At 43.3% G+C, this 17105-nt stretch overlaps 1 protein-coding gene across 2 annotated transcripts in view; it reads right to left on the reverse strand.

The window, feature by feature from the left end:
* The window catches only part of GATA4 (GATA binding protein 4), a 59474-nt gene that overhangs the window by 11480 nt on the left and 30889 nt on the right, over window positions 1-17105 (reverse strand). The gene's annotated exons all lie outside the window — the stretch shown is intronic.

A 17105-nucleotide genomic window follows, 5' to 3' on the forward strand; every position in this document is an offset into this window, starting at 1 on the left:
CTCCTTCTGAGCCTGTAATCCTGAGCTTTTTATCTAACACTCACGTCCACTCTGACCTTCTGGCTCTCTTTTTTTTCCTTTCAAAATTATGATTCCTTTGAATAAAAATTATAAATATTTAATTCAGTAAAATTAGAAAACACTGAAATGTGTAAAGAAATGTAAATTACACATAATCCCATAACTCGAAGATCACCAGTGTTATTAGCATTTTTTTCTATTATAGCCTTTGGAATACTTTACATACACTGACATACATTTTTGCCTGGTTGAGGTCAAGCTATATAAATATCTTTTCACTTAATGCCAAAGTCTTTCCCACATTAGAAAATCTTCATAAGCTCATCATAAGTGCAGTATAAGATCCCATCCTTAATGACCATCATTGACCTTTATTTAATCATTGCCCAGTTTTTCACTTTTATTTTGTAAACATGGCTCATTTTGTACACAAATGTTAGCATTTCTGGTTATTTCTTAGGATACTCCCCTAGAAGTAGAATTAATGAACCAAAAGGGACTACATTTTCTGAAAGTTTTTAAAATTTTCAAACTGCCTTGCAGGACCCCCCCACCCCCAAAAGCTATAATTCATTTCCTCATTTCAATATCCCTGTAGGATACTCTAAATCACAATTTGACATCTTTTCTTGCTTATTGTTACATAAAATAAAAGTACATGTGATAGCCATGGTAACAGACTTGATCACACTTCTACGAGAGTGTTGCCATCATGTGTCATTCCCTGCCCTCTCCCAGCCCCATTTCCTTTACCTTCCATGTCTATGGAATTTTACAGTCGGTAAATTCCACTCATGTCCATTTCAGTTGCCCTGGTGAAATCGGCTGGGCCACTTTTGTTATCCCCTACGATCTATACAAAGCCTGGCTCAGAACTTCCAGAAGTCTTATTTTAAAAGGTGTTTATATCTTTTCCAAATGTTCTCTGTCCCTAAATATAGCTACCTTGGTGTCCAGATTGTCCATGTCCTACTATCGGAGGCAAGAGTAGATTCTTTTCTAGTAAGGGGGGGAGGCGATATTTGGAGGGGAGGGTTTTGTTGTTTTAATATATATTTTATTGATTTGTCACAGAGAGGAAGGGAGAGGAATAGAGAGTTAGAAACATCGATGAGAGAGAATCATCGATCAGCTGCCTCTTGCACACCCCCTGCTGGGGATGTGCCCGCAACCAAGGTACATGGCCTTGACAGGAATCGAACCCGGAAACTTTCAGTCCGCAGGCCGACGCTCTATCCACTGAGCCAAACCGGTTTCGGCTGGAGGGGAGGGTTTTTAAGAACTCTCTCTCCATCAGGACCCAGCCCTGGGATGTCAGGCTGCACATTCTGCCATTTCTGTGACCCCATGGTGCCTACTCTAAGGAAACAGTGGGCTGAAGAAGAGCATGGCCCTCCCCTCAGTTCTGGGTACACAAACAGTCATTCGCACCTGCAAACAAGTAGCTGTGTGTCTACACCGAGTCAACAATGTGCAGGTGTGAGGGGCTGTTTGCTCAGGCCGGCGAGCTGAGCACACACTGGTCACAAGAGAGGCTATTTTTGTACCTGGGTCACACGGAGAACCCTGCAGCAAGGTCACCGGCCTGCACAGCCGCCCACGAAAAGGAGACTCCGGTCCACAGCTTGCTTCCCAAGCCTGGGGGAGGTGTGGAGCGAGGAGCAACCTGCCACCACCCTCACCACCATCAAGGCCACCTCCACCTTCGCTTCCTGGCGGGCTTGTACTGCCTCTGCCTGGGCCTGTTAGCCCTGCCGCCTCAGCCAGGCCTTCCCTGAGGGAACTGGAAAGGCCAGGAGGGTTCACAGAAGGGCCTTAGGAGATAGAAGGACCCTTGCAATGTCATCATTTTGTTGAATGTTTGCAGTAAACGCTAGATGGCACTACAGCCTCAAAGTTGAACCAAGACACTGCCTTCTGGTATAAAATCAGGCTTGGGAAGGGAGGACAACCCTCTTACTCTTTTTTATATTATTATGAAAAAATTCAATCATATTCAAAACTGAACAGAATATAAACATAAACTTTTTAAAAAATTATGTTTTTATTTCAGAGAGAGGAAGGGAGAGGGATAGAGAGGTAGAAACATCAATCGGCTGTCTCATGCACTTCCACCCGCCGGGATTGAGCATATGCCCTGACCAGGAATTGAACTTGCGACTCCTTGGTTCATTAGTTGATGCTCAATCACTGAGCCACACACCAGCTGGGCAAAATAAACTCTATTTAATCATTATTCAGCTCCCAACAATTGGTGCCCACTTTTGTCTCATATACCTTTCCCTACTTCCCCCGTCCTGTCCTATAGAACTGGAGAAAATCCCACACATTCTACCATTTCATTTACGTATACTTCAGTATGGAGTTCTCAAGGTGATGATCATCTTCTTTTTATAGATAAACAATCTGGCTTCTTTCCTATGTTCTGGAGACAAAAACCACATAATCTGTTCCTCTTTCTATTCCCTTCACACTTACTGCGCTTTATTTTTAAAAAAATATATTTTATTGATTTTTTACAGAGGAAAAGAGAGGGATAGAGAGTTAGAAACATCGATGAGAGAAACATAGACCAGCTGCCTCCTGCACACCGCCCACTGGGGATGTGCCGGCAACCAAGGCACATGCCCTTGACTGGAATCAAAGCTGGGACCTTTCAGTCCGCAGGCTGACGCTCTATCCACTGAGCCAAACCGGTTTTGGCACACTTACCGTGTTATAGTTGGGGCAGACTCATAGAAGAGGCCGCCCTAACAACCCTTGGCTGGTTCCTGGCCTTTTTCTGCTTTGAGAAGCCAAAAGCTTGCCTCCCAGAATGGGATACACAGCCAAGCAACTACCGTGTTTCCCCAAAAATAAGACATCCTCCGAAAATAAGATCTACTTCCAGGTTTCCTTCTGAGTGAAATATAAGGCATCCCCCCGAAAATAAGGCCTATCTCCAGACTCTTGATATTGCAATAAACAAGCCATTCAAAGACAATTTGCGCATGGAAATTAATGACTACATTGAAAATAGAATGGAGAGAAATCAGCGTGGAAACTTTGTGAAACCTAAACTGCAAGAAGTTGTGACTTAGGTGAAGAATTCATGGGAGAAAAATCACTGACAGTTGCATTGCAAATGCACTGCGAACAGGCTACCTTGACAAGAAGTAGTACTCATTTAAAGACAGTGCTATTGCTAAACATGAGAGATTTGGTCCACTGATTCTGAAAGAAATGGAGTCACAAGAAATTCACCAGGAAATTCAGGAATTGGATTGTTATGATGATGTTCCAGAAGATGACGACATGATTGTCATTGAATAAATGAGTAAATTCTTGATACTGTAGGATTCAGTTTGTCTGGTTTGTGTTGACAACTACCGTACTACCGTACCGTATACAGGTAATAAATTTCCTTTATTTTCATTTAAAAATAAATGTGTACCATATTCTTCTTCATGGAAAAATAAGACATCCCCTAAAAATAAGACCTAGCGCATCTGTGGGAGCAAAAATTAATATAAGACACTGTCTTATTTTCAGGGAAACAGGGTATCTTACTGGCCAGGGAAAGGCATTGGAGGCTGGTCATACAACCATTTACTGAGCATCTGCTATTTAAGCATGTGCACAGATGTCATAGGGCTTATGGGGCAGTCTTACTCTCAGAATGCTGGAGACCTAACTTGGGAAATTGAACCAGAACACCAATATTCGAGTAACAACGTTACTCAACTTATTTACAGAACATACCTTAACCAAGCTGGGGCTTTGGGTGGCAGAAACTTCTTGTCTGGGGGGAAAGTGCAGGAGTCTGACTCAGATTGAGAGGTTGGGGTCATACCAGCAGCCAAAGGAAAGAACTGAATGGGAGGGAAGTCCATCCTTCCTAAAGGCACTCTCCTCATCCCCCCATCCCCATTAGACACATTTTCCCCACAACCCCCTACATCTATCTTCAAATCTGCACAAGTGTCCATCTTTTGTATCAGAAAATTGCCATCCAACCTGCCCAATGAGCAATTATATCATTTTAAGTGATTATTATAAAGACCACGCGACAATAGAGGAAAATGATTATCCGACATGTTAAATAAAAAAAATGCAGAACATGCCGAAACCGGTTTGGCTCAATGGATGGAGCATTAGCCTGTGGACTGAAAGGTCCTGGGTTCGATTCCGGTCAAGGGCATGTGCCCTGGTTGTGGGCACATCCCCAGTGGGGGATGTGCAAGAGGCAGCTGATCTATGTTTTTCTCTCTCATCGATGTTTCTAACTCTCTATCCCTCTCTCTCTTCCTCTCTGTAAAAAATCAATAAAATAGATATTTTTTTTAAAATGCAGAACATAAAACATCATGTAAGGAACTTTTATTAGGCTACTTAGATTGTATAAACTTATCTTTACAACAACAACAAAAACACCATCCTGTAATGTCATAATTGCCTGTTTGATTTAAAAAAATAAAAATGAAACAAATAATTTTGATCAGATTGCCTCAAACAACTCCCAGTCCACTATGGAGGAAGGAACTATATTTTCCGGCGTATAAGACGGAGTCAGAGAGGCGGTCTATTAAAAAAAGAACTGGTGTTGCCTCGGAAGTGGGGGGTAGTCTTATACAGCGAATATAGGCCTAATGACTCTGATATAGGCCTAAACCTATGTTTTAACTGTAAAATTAGGGGGTCGTCTTATACGCCGGAAAATACGGTATTTTATTCTCTTACATTTGACATATATCTCTCCTGCACCCCCACCCCTTGGACCAGTGGTCGGCAAACTGCAGCTCCTGAGCCGTGGTTTACCACTCTGTTGACTAATGAGTTTGCCGACCACTGTGATAGGAGCTTAATCACAAGGGACAACAGCAGCCTGTAATTATTGGAATCGAGAGTCTAGGTCAGTGGTTGGCAAACTCATTAGTCAACAGAGCAGCAGTTTGCTGACCACTGCCTTGGACTGAAGAATGGAGAGAAAGAAGTTCAAACTCTGCTGCTTAGGAACCAGTCTGGGGAAAACGGGAGGTAACAGGCTGTGAGCCCCAAACCAGCACTAATATCTGGAGGTGTGTACCCTGGTCACAACTAGTACCTCTTATTCCTTCCTTAGAAATGGGTAGGGTGGGACTTCCTGAGGGCAGTGGGCAGCCTGAAGCCAATTTCTAAGGCAGAAGGGCACAGCTGTGGCCTTGACTTAGGAAAGCCCCACCCACTGGGTGCTGGGCACCATGGGAATTAGCCCTGCCACTAAGAAGGCCGGGGGAAGCCAGCTCTGGGAAGTGGGTCAGCATCACCCCACATCCAGAGGAAAGACTTGTAATAATAATTGTGAAGTACTTTGCAAATAAAATGAAAAACTCACAACAATGGCTGTAAAGTGCTTTGCAAACACCAAATGAGATAAACAATGATGGATTATTGTTAGGGTTGGAGGGGTTGAGAGGGAGCAGGAAAGACCAGGAACAAACTTTGGTGTGCTGGGTTATGGGGGGAGAGAGGGGACAAGCAAAAGAGCTAGATGAGGGGATCTGGCATTTTCTCAAACCACTGGGGCCATGCTCAGAACTCTATCGCTCTCACGCTTGTCCAAGTTTGAGACTGCAGGCAGGGAATGAACTGGCAGCAAGGTAGACAGTATATAGGTAAGAGGTCTCACAGCTGCTGTTCATGGAAAATATTAATTCATGATTATTTCAGCAAAAAAAAAAAGCACAAAAAGAACTGAGCCCTTACCCCCAAAATGGGACTCTAACGTCGCCTCAATTCCATCTATGCCCCATTAAAGCAGATTTTTTTTTTTTTTTTTCCCAAAGAGGGAAACAAACTCAGCCTGATTTCTTAGGCCAGTGGTCAGCAAACCGTGGCTCACTTCAGCTCTTTGGCGCCCTTGAGTGTGGCTCTTCCACAAAAATACCATGTACAGGCATGCACGTACAGTGTAATTGAAACTTCGTGGCCCATGCACAGAAGCCGGTTTTCAACTCTCAAAAGAAATTTCAATCGTAGTACTGTTGATATTTGGCTCTGTTGACCAATGAGTATGCCCGACCACTGTCTTAGGCATCCAATTTAGAATGAATCTTCCCAGGAATTAAGGTGAACCACTCTCACACAAGTGCCTGAAAGAAAAATGTGGGCCTGGAGGTAAGAAGGATCCCACCCCTGACTTCCCTCCAGAGAACTGACGCAATCAAGGCAAGGACTCCGACCTCTCCCCTGACCTGCCCCATCCATCTTGGGGAACCACCCACAGGCAGGGTAAGCCAGAAGGGCTGGAAGAAGGAAAGGTCAAGAAGAAGAGGGGGGGAGTAGGAGGAAGACGAGAGAGAAATCGGAGGCCAGGGCCAGGACTGGCAACACCCACTGGCACTGCCCAAAGGCTGGACTTGTCTCCCGCCTGCTGGAGAGAGAAAGCTCAGGCTGAGATGCTGTCGTGTGTGTGCCAGCCCGCTGGGCCGGTGCCACAGAGCCTGGCTCTGCTCCGAGGCAGAGGTCCCCTCAAGCCCTCCCTCTTTGGAGGGGCTTCCTCTTGCTACCACAAAAAGCTGGGTCTTGAGTCAGAGCCCATGGTGGAGCAACCTTCCTCTGTTCACCCTCAGAGGCTGGGGGTATCTGGTCTTAGGCCACCTACTGTTTCTGGGTGTGGGGCACTGATGCCCAAATGTGTCTGCTCCGCTTGCCCCTGTGAAAGTGCTGGACATAGATATATGTTAGACAAACTAGGGGCAAAATCCCTGCCCAGCCCAGCGGGCGTGGCTCAGTGGTTGAGTGTCAACCTATGAACAGGGAGGTCACAGTTCTATATATACTGATTTTATATATATATATATATATATATATATATATATATATATATATATATATATATATATTTAACTCAATAAATATATATATATATTGACTTCTCTCTCCCTCTCTCTCTCTCTCTCTCTCTCTCTCTCTCTCTCTCTATATATATATATATATATATATATATATATATATATATATATATAATTTTTTAAATCCCTGCCCAGAGTTGTTTTGGTCTAGATGGGGATACACACCTCAAAACGAATAATTATATTCAATGTGATAAATTACAATGGCGCCTGGGCTGTATCTCTAGCCCCGCCCCAGCTGTCCTGGATCACTGTGCAATCTATCTAGTTGGGGAGGCAAGATACGGAAACACAATGGCAAGTACCCATTCCCAGGGCAGCTAGCTATGCTACAAAATAGACGCCAGAGAGAATCCAAAGCCTGGGCAATGGGAGGGGAGGGGCCTGCCCAGAGACCTCCCCAGGAGCCAAAGGGGTTCAGGAACGAAGTCTCTAGCCCCACCCAGATGTCCCTTGCTGAACCCTAGTCCCGAGTCCCATCCAAAGTTCACCAGAGATTGTGCATGGATTTCCTGACAGGCCCAGATCTGTCCCCGGGGCTGGCGCCTGGGTCTGGGGCACGGGGAGCAAACAAATCCGGAGGTTTTTCTGGCAGCTCCCGAGCCTTTGGTCTTCTGGGCTTTGTCAGGCTTGGCCTGTGACAGGAGGCTGCCGAGGGGAGGGCAGACACAGCTCAAGCAGCGTCCAGGCTGGCGGGGATCGGAGCACCTATTTTGGAAGCTCCCACAGCCTCTGAACAGAAGCGGTTCTTGCTACAGGCCGGGCCAGGGCTGCCCTGTGGAGTTGGGGGCCTCTGCGTCTCAGCCCCAAAGAACAAAATGCTGGTGTTCATAGAGACTATCCCGTACAATTCTGACTGCGGTTTCATGAGATGCAGAACATTTTTACAATTTTACAAACAAGGGTAATGAGAACAGTCTTTATGAAAATTTTAGCATACTATATTTCTTTTTTAAAAATATACTTTTATTGATTTAAGAGAGGAAAGGAGAGGGAAAGAGCGATAGAAACATTAATGACGAGAGAGAATCACTGATCGGCTGTCTCCTACATGTCCCCCACTGGGGACTGAGCCCACACCCCAACCATGTGCCCTGACAGGAATTGAACCGTGACTTCCTGGTTATAAGTCAGAGCTCAACCACTGATCCAAGCAGACCAGGCATAGCACACTACATTTCTTAATAGCCACTGGAAAATATGACTCTCCCCCACCCCTCCTTCTCTCTCTCTCTGTCTCTCTCTCTCTCTCTCTCTCTCTCTCTCTCTCTCTCTCTCTCTCTCTCTCACACACACACACACACACACACACACACACACACACACACTCTGATGCTGATCTAAGAACCTGGGTTAGGACTTAAGGTAAGAGTTAAAGAATGTGACATTCAGGTTTAAAAAAAAAATCACAAAGAAGCAAGAACATTCTGAAAGGAAGAGAAAAAGCACCAAAAACAGAAAGGGAGGAAGAGAAAAGAGAGATTATTACTCAAATGATTGAATTGTCATAACTTCTATATTTAAAACTTTCCCTTACGCTGGCATTTTGTCCTTCTCGGTGTTTTTGCGGGCACTGTTTTGCCCAGCTGTCTCCTTGTCCTCTGTGGGCTTTCTCCCCGCCTCCCACCCACCACTGATCAGTGAAAGAGCTGCCTAGACCTCGGAAGGAGCTGGACAGGCTGTGGCATCCAGAAGACACCTGTCACCCTCCCAAACCTGGCCTTGCCAGCCTCCTCTTTTCTGCCACTCTTTGGTGTTGAGAAAGATGCCACCCAACCCATCATCCAAAAAGGGATACTTCTGAGGAAAAGGGGCTTATTACTAACTAGAGGCCCTGTGCACGAATTTGTGCGTGGGTGGGGTCCAGCCAGCCCACCCTGATAGGGCAGATAGGGTTGGGCCTGCATGGGGAGGGGACATGGGAGGTTGGTCAGCTGGCCCTGCCCCTGATAAGGGGTGGGGCAATAAGAGGGGGGGGCCAGCCAGGGGGAGAGGCATTGGGCAGTTGGCCAGCAGTCTGCCCCCTGGTCAAGGGCAGTTTGCATATTAGCCTTTTATTATGTAGGATTATTCTGGGACAAAAGGCTTAAAATACGGATATGTGGCCACTCCCAGCATCACTCAGGGTGTGAGGCCCACATCCTCGAGACAGGCTTACTCCCTCTGTTTCCCTACACACTGCTTCTCCTCAACATCAGCATCTGACTAAGAAGTGGGCTGAGTCACCACCCCCCAGACAAGGTGCACGCAGAATGCAAGGAAAGAGGTGCATTAAATGACTCTGAATGCCCATGCTTAGTTGACCACTGACCTCTCACACCCTCCTGGTTCAGCCTTAGCCTCTGCTTTAGTCATGGGATTCCTGACTGAGCACCAGCAATGGAAAATGTTTGCCACTTCCTAGATTCCAGGTACTAAGTTTAAACTGTGCCCTCCTAGTCACTAGACCTTACCTTATTCATTGACTATGACCAGCCGGTATCCCCTAATCACTGCTCCCCCAGTACTGGCTTAACTCATTAAGACTTTAAGGCTCTTGGAGGGCAGGAAGCAAAATTGGAACTGATGCCTTGGCTGGTGTTGCACAATGGTTAGAGAGTAGGCCAGCACACCAAAGGGTCTTGGGCTCAACTCTGGGTCAAGAGCAGGAACCTGGGTTGCAGGTTTCATCCCAGACCCCAGAGACAACCAATCAATATGTCTATCACATCGATATTTCTTTTCTCTCCCCTCACACACACACCTTCCACTCACTCCAAAAACCAATGGAAAAATATCCTTGGGTGAGGAATAACAAAACAAAACAACCCTGGAAGTGATGTTTGGATGATTCCATGAACATTCAGTGAAAGAAACCAAGGTTAAGAGAAGGTGAATGACCCACCTACTCGTCTAGATAGTGATTTTCAATCTTTTTCATCTCGTGGCACACATAAACTAATTACTAAAATTTTGTGGCTCACCAAAAAAAACACACACAAAAAACCAATATATTTATTTATTTATTTAGCCAATCTGAAAAGGTATAATTGTGACTCAGGTATTGCATGTTTAAAAATTTTTAGGCACGCCAGTTGAAAATCGCTGTTCTAGAACATTCTGTAACCTGATCCTCACCACGCTGCTCTCAGGCTGGGCCACTCCCACAGTAATCAGCACACACCAGAAACCCCATCCCCATTGACCAATCAGATTTCAACAAAAGCCAGAGCCCTACTGTGTCTAAAATGAAGCATTAGTAATGCTAGCAGGATGCTGTACATCTGAGGGCTCTGCTCCCAGCACTTTTGACTGCCTGGCCACTGAGAGGCCATGTTCCCGGACACACATAATAATTCTTTTGAGAGAATTATTTACGCAGGCCCAGTGGTTTTCATATATACACAATGTGTGTGTATATAATTATATGTAACAGACGGATGGGTGGACACGGAAAAGTACTCCCCGATGCATTAAAAACCAGCTCACTCTTGCTAGCGATAAAACTGCCCTAATTATTCATGGGAATACATCAAAAGAATACAACCTCCCCCTCAAAGGAGGAAGACAGAAATGTTTATTTTTAAAATATTCATGGAAATATATTGGAAACAATCCAAATATCTACTGATAGGGAATACGAAAACTAAGTTGTAATAAAAAGTATATGAACATTTGTTTTTTTAAACGACAACTACATGACCATGTTAAGACTTTTCTCTTCCTGTAACATGGTTTAAATTCATTAAAAAAGCAGTCAATGAAGAAGCATTTCTACATCTGGGGAAGAATGCTAAAGGCAGAGGGAACAGCATTGCAAAGGCTCTGAGCTTCAGGGAAATGAACAGTTAATAATAACATCATGCAACATGAAAGAAGCCAGTCACAAAAGATCATTGGATGTCTTTTGTCCAGAATGGGCAAATCCCTGGAGACAGAAAGTCGATTTGTGGTTGCAAGGGATAAAGGGATAGGGAAATTGGAATGATTGTAAATGGGTACGAGATTCTTTTGAGACTTGTAAAAGAAATTGTTCTAAAATTATGAGCTGGCCTGGCTGGCATGGCTCCATGGTTGAATGTCGACCTATGAACCAGGAGGACACAGTTCAATTCCAGGTCAGGGCACATGCCCAGGCTCTATCCCTAGTGTGGGGCATGCAGTAAGCAGCCAATCAACGATTCTCTCTATCATTGATGTTTCTCTCTCTCTTTCTTTCTGAAATCAATAAAAATATATTTAAAAAAATAAAATAGTGAGCTGGATACAGAACTCTGGAATGTACTAAAATCCACTAATCATACACACTTTACATGAGTGAACTTTACAGAATGTAAATTACATATTAACGATGCTGTTACAAAACAACTAACAAGAAATTAAATTTTAATAAGCATCTCTGCCTAGGAGTTGGAAGATTGGAGATATCTACTTTATTTCTTCAACTTCCTGGGATCCCCTCATTCCAAAACAAGTAATGTACCTTCTCCACCTTGGACCCAGGCACCTCCCCTTCCACAGGAGTAGCCCTCTCTGGGTTTAAGTGTCCTAGATAGCACTGACCACTCTTGCCATCCCACAGAAAGAAAGAGAAAGGCCCTCTCTACAGTGCAAGACCAGCAAATAGGATGTACATGATGTGCCAATCGAAAGCCACCTGTCAATCACAAAGTCCAGTGCTAGTCCTGGCTCCTCCGAGTCACGGGGGTGAGTCACCGACCCTCTCCAGGCATCTTGCCAGCCTGACTCAGTCACCTCCATGTGCCCCGGGAATGGGAAATGTGGGGAAACAAGTGTTCTGGGCATTAATGGAGAGTGTGACCCGGTACATCTGGGAGGGCCATGTGGCAATATCTTAACAACAGTATATATACATGCACGTGCCATCTGATCTAGAAATTCTGCTTCCTGGAATTTATCTCACAATGAATGCACTGGCACTTGTGTACAATGATTGGTTCATATACAAGGATATTCACTGCCATTAATTTTTGTGTGCCAAAGCAGAGGACTGGAAAAACAACTTACATGTTTATCAATATGGATCTGGTTACCTCAACTAGAGTACACTACGTAGTCATAAAGAATGAAGATCTTCTATATACTAATAGGAAATTATTTCCAAAATATGCTGTGAAATATTAGGAGCAAGGTACAGAACAGTAGACCTGATAGTCTCCACAAAAAGAAGGGGAGAAGAGTCTATACACAGATTTGTTTGCATATGTTAAATATCTCTGGGAGGATAGAAAGGAAACTGATAATATTGATTGCTTCCAGGGATGCTTTCACTATAAGTGCTTGTGAACATCCTGACTACTCAACTAATTTATTACCTATTTTTGAGAAATATATTTTTAATTGATTTCAGAGAAGAAGGAAGAGAGAGAGGAAAAAAAAACAACCATCATCGATGAAAGAGAACTGTTGATCAGCTACTCCTGTATGCCCCTCACGGGGGATTGAGCATATAACCTGGGCATGTGCCCTGACTGGGAATCAAACCAGGAGCTACTAGTTCACAGGTTGGCATTCAACCACTGAGCCTCACTAATCAGGCAAGAAAAATAATGCTCTATGTTAAATAAAGTAAATAAACACACACGAACTATCACTGCCACTGTTTCACATACAGTGGCATACACTGTTTCATATTATTTTCATTTACAGCAGGCTCCCTTTAGGACAGGTGCCATTTTTCTGGTTTCCCAAAGAGCATCTTATCTCCCCGGGTTTTCTAAGCAGATTCTTTGCCTCACCCACCCATGGTCATCTCTCAGAGTGCCCTCGTTCCTGCCCTGTCCCCAGGAGCCCCCAGCCCAGCCTTCACAGGCAGACTCAGTTCCCGGTGGATCTGGCATGGCTTCTAGTGCTCAGTTTTACACATGCACGCCGCCTGTGCAGACCTTGTTCCTTTTACTAATTAGGAAAACCGAGAGGGAGCGCTGGCTGGGCAGGCCCTCTCTCAGCGCCAGTACGGGAGACTTAAACCAGGCCAGTCTGCATCCCCCTCTCCAGCTTGTTACAAGCTGGCAGGATGGAAGGGAAATTCTGAACAAATTGCCAGACCCGCTGCCTCAGGGACCGGGACAATGGGTCTGCAGGGAAAAGGCCTTTCCTTCCAGCCCGCAGCCGTCAAGACAAAACAACTTCCCTTTCACCTCCGGGAATGGCAGCAGCCAGCCAGCCAGCGGGGGAGATTTATGGAGATATAATGTGACCTCTTTATTGCCCTGAATGCTAAGGAGGAATTTCAGGGGAGATTTACGCCTTTTAGAAGGGGAGGGGAGCAAGGGTGTAGAAAAAACGTCGGCACTAAGCACGAGACCGTTTTCCCCTCTGGGGGTTTCTCGGGGATTACCTAATCAAATCAAGGTTAAGCCCAATCGCCGGCACTTTACATCTTCCCCTGCTAATCCACAGTTACCCTGCAAGCTTTGTGCACAAAGTGTGGAGTCTAAGGAGAGCTGGGAGGGCTCTGCTTAGCTTTGAGTTCAGTTAACACAAAACAAAACAAAAAGTAAAGATGAAGACTACATAAGGAGGGGCCAGGAGGCTTTGCCCCTCCGAGCAATGGACCTGGGCAGCTCACATTTGACTTGTCGATGCTCAGCATCTGTGTAAAATGAGGGTGTCCGACCAAGAGGATCTAGGTCCTTCCTAGTTTGAAAATGACTTCCAGATTAATATAATTAATATATTAATATAATATAAATGTATAAATTACTCTGCACCAATGGTTTTTTTTTCTGAATCCTTTCTTCAAAGGAAATCTTAGTTGAGGAAGCCTGACATAAAAAGACAGAGAAGTGAAGCTGATGGGGTGAAAAGATAACCCAGACCCTTTCCAAGTCCCCTGGACGTTAAGTCCACGTAGTGGTGTCCTTGAGCAAGGTCCTCCAACCGCTAGAGGGTGCAGGAGCGCAAATACAGGAATGTTACTTAGGACTCTACCAATAATATGAATGTGGCTCATCCACTGCTTCAATATCAGAGGCTACATTTACCAGATTAAAGGCTGGGATTAATGAGATCCAATTCCAGAACTAATGAGGTGGGAACATTCGCCAACATTAATTTTACCTCTCTTGCTGTGGTCTCTACAAATCAAAAGTGAAATATTGGAAAAATAAGATGATTTTGGAATGAACTAACTTGGCACTATATTATAACTCTTCTCATTCACATATCTAAAAAAGTTTCCCCCTAATCATGTTTAAACCGTGTAATTCATAATTGCTATAAATATTTAAACAGTACAGAAGGATATCAGATTTAAAAATTACTATTATCCCATGCCATTAAGGAAAAAGTGACTAACAAGTTTTCTATTTTTCTAGACATTTCCTACTTTATTATAATTTTTATTTTTAGAAATTATAAAAAAGTATTAAGAGCAACAGAGCAATCCCTTCTATTCCCTCTTATGCAGCTACTATTCTAAATCCATTTTCATACTTTTAGATACTTCTGAATACCATATGATTTTTGTGCTTTTAAAATTTACTTTAATGCCATCATACTATACATCACATTTACAAATTTATTTTTAAACTATGAAATGGTTCAGTAACTGAAAAAAATAAAATAAAAACATTTTGCCTGGCTGGCATGCCTCAGTGTTTGAGTATTGAGCTATGAACCAGGAGCTCATGGTTCAATTCCCAGTCAGAGCATATGTGTGGCTTTTGGGCTCGATCCCCAGTGTAGGGCATGCAGGAGGCAGCAAATCAATGACATTTTCTCATCATTGATGTTTCTACCTCTCCCTCTCCTTTCTTCTCTGAAATCAATTTTAAAAAATAAAAATAAAAACACTCTTGCACCCATCACCTAGTTTTGCCAGATCCACATTTTGCTATATTTGCTTCAGATTATTTCTAAAGAAATGAAAAATTGCAGAAACAACTGATTCTTCTGTGTATCTTGTCATCCCAGTCTCCTCCTTCCCTCTATCCTGAATGTGATTTTTGATTCAAATGCTTTTCTTCTTACAATGTGTATATATTTTTTCAAAAACAATACATATTTTTGCACATCTTAAACTTCATGGAAATAACATGCTATATGTATGCTCTTTCAAGTTCTATTTTTTGAGCTTTAATTATGCTCATACATGTGGAGCTACTTTGAGTTGCTTTATAGTTTTCTATTATATTGACATATATTTAATTTGTTTATTTCCTCACTGATGTATATTCAGGTATAATAAATGCTGCAACAGGCATCCTTGTACATATCTGTTTATACACATGAGAAAAGTTTTTCTAGCACACGTTACACATTATAGACATGTTAAAAAATATATTCATAAAACGAATGCTTGGTTTTGGTGCTGTTTAGCAATGCATCTGTCAGTTTTTGCTAGGTTACACTATAACAAACAATCCCTAAATCTCAGGGCCTTGCTATATTAAAAAGTTATTTTCTGCTTTTCATATTACACATCAGTTGTAAGTTGGTTGAAATTCTGTTACATGTATGTGCTTCACTCTGGGACCCAGGTTGAAGGCGTTACCTCTGTCTGAGTCATACCAGCCTTGTAGCAGGGGACATCAGAAAGTGATATATATATAAAAAAAAAAGTGATGTCAGACCACATTATGGCTCTAAAAGCCTGTGTTTGGCAGCTGCACAAGTGACTTCTACTCTCATGTCATTGATCAAAGCAAGTCTTACAGGCAAGCCCATGTTATCAGGTGAGGAGCAGAATTGGGCAATGGAAGAACAGTGCCATCTGCCTTGAACACAACTGGGATCAGACCCTCTTCATTGCTTGGTTTCTTCATGGAAGCACAATTATTTGGACATTTTCCAATATCTGTACAGATCTACCTCACTGTTTTAAGATTATTAGTTTTACAAGGTAAAGGTACATAATATTTACATTCTTTTTTTGCTTTTGCTTTTCTTTTTTTTCTGATTACCGTCCATTCCCAGCTGTCAGCTCAGGGCGTATTTATTTATTTAAATGTATTTTTATTGATGTAAGAAAGAAAAGGAGAGAAAGAGAGAGAGAGAGAGAGAGAGAGAGAGAGGGAAAGAGAGAGAGAGAGAAACATCAATGATGAGAGAGAATTATTGATTGGCTGCTTCACTAGGGATTGCAACGCAGGACTGTGCCCTGACTGGGAATCGAACCCGGGACCTTTCAGTCCATAGGCCGAGGCTCCATCCACTGAACCAAGCTGACTAGGGCAGTGGTCGGCAAACTCAGAGCCAAATATCAACAGAATAACAATTGAAATTTCTTTTGAGAGCCAAGAATTTTTAAACTTAAACTTCTTCTAACACCACTTCTTCAAAATAGACTTGCCCAGGCCGTGGTATTTTGTGGAAGAGCCACACTCAAGGGTCCAAAGAGCCGCATGTGGCTCGGGAGCTGCAGTTTGCTGACCATGGGACTAGGGCAACATTTACATTCTATTCCATGATTCTCACAGTTGTGTAGCTGCACTTTGATATTTGAAAGGATTCGTTGCTCAAGTCTTCTTTCTAAAAATTATTTGGCTATTTTGCACAGTAACTCTTCCATGTAAATATTATTAGAGGCCCGGTGCATGAATGGTGCATAAATTCATGCACGGGTGGGGTTCGGCCGGATCAGGCCTGGCCAGCTGGGAGAGGAGCCATGGGCAGTTGGCCAGCCAGCCCTGCCCCCTGGTTGAACTCCCAGTCGAGGGGACAACTTGCATAGTAGCCTTTTATTATAGGATCATCATCTTGACAAGTTATATTTAAAAAATCCTTTTGGGGTGTTTTCTGGGACTGCACTAAATTTATAGATCTGTTTGGGGGTAGTTGGAAGAAAAGATACCGCTAAATTTTCCGATCTTAGAACATTGTCTTTTCCCATTTATTCATGTCTTCTTTTATGTCCTTCATTAACATTTTATAGCTTTCTCCATAGAGATCAGACACATTTGTTTACCAAAGTTAACCATTCTTTCACCTGCAAATAATGAAACATTGCTTCTTCCTTTCTAATCTCATTTATTTTATTACCAGCAAATTTACAGCTGGCTGGAGATCTGACAGGTATAGGTCGGCTCTCAAAAGTTTTCCCTTCTGAATTTCTATTATATTTCACAGTATTTCTGTAATGGGGGTATGACTTGTTTCGCACTTCCACTGATGATGAAAATTTTACCTCTATTGGGGGTTCTTCTCGTCTGACTTGGTGTTCAGGAAGGAAGGGGAGAAAGGAAGGGGAGAAAGCACACCTTTGCTATG

The sequence above is a fragment of the Pipistrellus hanaki genome, assembly GCF_964339955.1.
Source record: "Pipistrellus hanaki genome assembly, chromosome: 5".
NCBI lineage: Eukaryota > Metazoa > Chordata > Mammalia > Chiroptera > Vespertilionidae > Pipistrellus > Pipistrellus hanaki.